The following is a 5,068-nucleotide window of genomic DNA, read 5'->3' on the forward strand; positions in this document are numbered from 1 at the left end:
GTTCGTGTGTGTTGGTGTTTTTATTTTACTTTCTTTCGTTTGTTTGTGTCGTTTTCAGAGTTTGAATTAGAGCAACAGTAGAAACATTTATCTGAAAACAAAAACAATAAATGTTGGCACCAGAATTATCTTCCAGTACAAACCAAACAATTTCAGGTTAAAGATTCGATAATTTGGGACAAAATCTAGATTTAAAAAAAGATTTTGAAAGATAATAAATTAAATTTCTCTTTTTTGCAGCTCTGATAATCAAACTCATTTTATCTCGTTTGCAGCAACAATCCATCGTAGTTTCAGGAACTTTCCGTTAGCTGAACGTCTGCGGAGCGAAGCGGCTCCGTCCTCACAGAGCGAATCGTTTTGAACTCACAGCTTGTTTTAACCGGGGTTCTGTGGAGAGGTTGTGAGCTGTCACTATCCTACAGTGCCTTTACTTTGGAAGAAGTTCGGTTCTGGTGTTTTGTTGAGAACTGACCCGTTTCCATCCGTCATCGAAGGCCGTAGTATCAAGATGGCCGCCGGCCTGCGCTCCTCGTCCACCCATGGTCGCCGCCATTTTTTTTGTCTTTGGTTTAACGAGACGCAGGGCGACGTCACGGTGCAGGTGAAACCAGATTTGACGTTCAGGAGGAAAATTCACATTTTTAAAATAACTTTCATGAACCAGATCAGACTCCAAACCACGGCAGCAAACTTTGTCACAAAATGAAACTTTTTTAGTTTCCTCTGGTGACTTTTTTCCAAAAATGCAACTAGCGACAAATTTAGCATCTTTTTATTTTTATATTACTGGAGACTTTAGCAAGACGTGAAATGACCAATCACTGCATCTAGCAACAAGTACCGGATGTAGTCAGTCTGATATCAAACCCATAAATATGAATTTTAATGTTTTTTCTCAGAAAATGTTGCATCTAAATAAATTCCTGGCTTTGATTCCCAGTCAGTCATGGATTCATCTTCTCACTTTGATATCATATAAAACTGATTTATTTAGTGTAGGTTCAGTATTTACATTATGAAATTATTTCATAAAGTTTGTTTTTTAATCACTTTTGAACTGAATTTGTTCTAAAGCTTGAATCACATAAGACCAAATATGCAAATTAGGCGATGACATCATCTAGCGACTTTTAAGATGGTTTGTTTCACTGATGCATAATTTATGTCATAATTTCATAATTATAATTTTTAGCCATTGTTTACGTCCAGATTCTGTCTGGCTGCAGAATTATGGCGACATTTTTTACGTCTGCGACGTAAAAGTCGGAAAAAATGCGATAAAATCCGTTCAGATTAAACGATTTGAAAACCGTCGGCAGTAATATTTTAGAAATGAGATTCAGAAAGTTCCTTCGCCTCGTCTTGCTCATGCAGCGATCTCCTGTGGGTAAGCTACTGCCTGCTGACATCGGCTCCGCAGAACCCCGCTTTAAAAGCCGAACTCCTCCTTGTAGGAAACGTTAAACTAAGTCTCAGGTTTTCTGCTCTTCCAGACTCTTGAACATTTGGAGAAACTTTGCTGTGATTTTGAATTAAAAAACGTCGGATTCATCGAGTCGTCACAGAAACACGAAACGTTTCGACGTCGGGGACAGAAATGTTCTGCGTTTTAGGAAACGTTATGCAAAAACTACCAAAGTAAATTAATGAAGCTTTGAACTAATTAATTAAAGGTTCCTGTCGTTATTTATGTGTTTTGTCTCACTACAGTAAATGTTTTATTTTGTGTAAATAAGAGATTAATTTTATGTTCTGATATATTTAACAACATTATATACAGTACCTGCTACAAGCCATAAATTTTACTTGTTGCTTCTAGATCTTAAACAAAATGCTTCCTTCTTTCCTTCATGTTTATGTTTTATTATTAGTTAAAATAATTTAGTTTTCCTCCCATTTTTTAGAAAACTCTTCATTTTACCTGTAAATTTAAACAATTTTAGAGATTTATATTAATATTTTTGCATGATTTTGAACTAATTGCTTTGTTTTTTAACCTAAAAATCATCTATTTTCCAGTTAAATTGATGTTTAAAGTTTTCTGAGGAAATTATTGAGAAAATGTTTATTTTTATCTTTTATTTCTAAGCTGAGCCTTTAATTGTGATGAAAGATTCAGGACTTTAATAATCTAACTTTGTTATTCTGTCATAATTTGTTTTTTCTGACTTTATTCTGAGCTGTAAATGTGAAATTAAATTAAATCAGTTAATCTGAACACATTTTGACTCTTTATTTTTAGTGTTTTTTGTAATTTCATCTCATTTTCTGCACATTTTGTGATTTTACACCTGAAACAATCTTTTATTCTGTAATTATGTATTTTCCTTCAGTCTGAAGAGTCAAAATGAGCTTCATTGGTTACAACTGCAGTGAAAATCATAGATAGATAAACTTTAGAAAAAGTAAAATAAAAAAACTCTTCAAATGTCTGAGTTTAATAAATCCTTCAGAAATATTCTGAATTGTGTCTCAATCCTTTTGAAAATAAAAAGGATTTAATGCGTTCAGCTGCAGATGTTTGCTTTCACTGAAGCGTCTCAGTGGTTTTGAAATTGTCTTTATTTATTCAGCGTTGGACGTTAACCTGTTTGTCAGGGTTAGGAAACGCTGCAGCTGCACACAAACATTTCAGACTTTTGATGCAAAATAAGCAACAAGGATGATGACTCGTCATTGACTTGTTTATACGCTTCTCCTTCTTCAAATTACTTTAAAACCCTACAATGACTGAATTTATCCGTATTTTCAGGGGAACCAACATGTACATTTGCTGCTTTCCTTCTTTGTTTCTTTCTTTCATAGACTAGGATCACCACAAAATGAATAACCTCGCTGATTGAACTCTGAAATGAATAAAAAGTCATTCAGTTAATCAATCAGTTACTCAGAATCAGCACAACATTGACTCTTTCCATCTTTAGGATGACTTGAACAAACTCCTCACTGTTGAATCAATGGTGTTGGCATCACTTTATTACAAATGATAGTAAATAATTGGAAATGTAGAAATATAATTCTACCAAGATAGAACTTAATCCGCTATTACCGGACACAACTGGAACTCCATAAAGTTTCGTAGTAAAAGTCACATTAAGACACAATCAGAGCGCATCATGCTAAACCGATCCTCCGCACAAAACCATCCTCCAACGTTTGTTTATCACGTCAGAATTTTAACAAGAAAGAAAAACACAGAGTACAAGCGATAAAATTGTTGTGTTATTAGATGCAGGTCACAGCTGTTGGAAGTGTACATTTTATCTTTAGGGTTTTATGTAACACCGTAAGCTACATTATTGTTGGTGCATAATATCACAGTGAACACAGATCCTAATCATCCATCACTAGTGGATCTGCTCTTCTCTTCTTCCGCAGCCCCTGGATGAACAGGAACAACTGATGTTTGTTCGTTCTGTAGGACACAATTTCCCTTTAAGGAGAAAACAATCAAAGTTTAGTTTGTTTTACATCGTTGCTTTTCAGCACACGCAAATGATAGAGCACTTAATAAATTAAAATAAAAGTTGTTCATTTACATTACATTCATTTAGACCAAAAAGGAAAGTTATTAGTTATACTCTACAATTCAGAGTAGAATTCAATTTTTAACGAGATCCAAATTTTTTAAAGTTTTGACAAACCTTAAAGTGTCTTCAGCTCGTGGAGCCGTTTCAGTGAAGTTAGCGATCATGGAGGGAAACTTGCTGCTGCTGTTCTGCTCGGTCAGAATGTTGCTGATGTCAGAAAAATCTGCTGTCATGTGATGAGCTGCAAAAAAAAAAAAAAAATTAACCATGTTTGCAAAAAGAAGTGGCAAGACCGTGTTTTCACTTAAGACTTATAAAATAGTTTCATGATTTTGGTTATACCTGTAGAATTTAAACTGAGGTAACACTGAACAATAAATCGTTGGGTAAATAGTTTGAAAAAGAAAAGATATTAAAGACCTGCTAACCTAAATGGCTGCAAATGCAACCATTGCTGAAAATGAATCAAACTCATGTAACTTAATGTAATGTTTCACCTCTCTGCAACACTTTGAGTCACTAAGCTTTATTCTGTTTTAAACCCTTGCTATTTGGTCAGTTTGATTTTAGAAGGGGAACAATGACATTTTTTATATAACAGAAACTTAAAATTTACTCTTTTTACATCTTTAAGATGACTAGAAGAAGACTCACTGTGTACACTGAGGGCGATGAGTTCAGCCAAAAGTAAAACATTCAGGATTCCCAAACAGACAGCCGCACGGAGGCAGAGCCTCTCTTTGGAGCTGTTCGAACCTTAACAAAAACCTCAACCTTAGCAAAATTGAATTCAATACACACTAAATTTCTCTGTAACTTCGTTCTTACCTGTGTGATTAGATGCAGTTTTTCCAACAGGTTCCATATTGACGTAAATCTCCTCCATCGCTTCAGACTCTGTGCTGGCTTTAAACATTGACTATAAAATCCACAGCAGTAGTGGAACTAAGTGGAAAAAAAACTGTGGGAAAGAGATGAGATGTCTGGTGTTCAACAAAACAAAAGGTAAACGTATTTTACAGATAACAACCAAATAAAGAAATTCATGAACGCAGATTCATTATTAGTTTCTTAAATATCTTACACAACATAAAATTCTTGAAGGTTTCAATAGTTTCATAAGTTCATATTTGCTGATTCGGTTCTGTATCAATGAATATTTATTTATCCTTTTTCTTTGTTTTCCTTCAGCTTGGTTAATCCTACTCATAATAAACACATTACACTTTTCCATGGGTGAAAAATAATTGACTCTTTCCATCTTTAAGATGACACAAAAATTAAAAATAGTTTTAAATCACGGATAGAAGGATGAAAAAATACATCTGATGTTATCATGTTCTTGCTTCATCTTGCTCCTGCGGATGGCTGTGTCCAAAAATATTTCCTAAAGATTAATAAATTGTTGGAGCAGATGCCCGACAGTTTTACAGGTTTCATTCCGTCCTGATAACTAGTCACTGCCTTGCTCTCGGTAAAAACAACTATCATCTTTGTATTTTGCTTTCTAAATCCTCTTTTAACCCTGTTTCTTG

Source organism: Xiphophorus hellerii, chromosome 8 (assembly GCF_003331165.1).
Source record: "Xiphophorus hellerii strain 12219 chromosome 8, Xiphophorus_hellerii-4.1, whole genome shotgun sequence".
In the NCBI taxonomy this organism is placed as follows: Eukaryota; Metazoa; Chordata; class Actinopteri; order Cyprinodontiformes; family Poeciliidae; genus Xiphophorus; species Xiphophorus hellerii.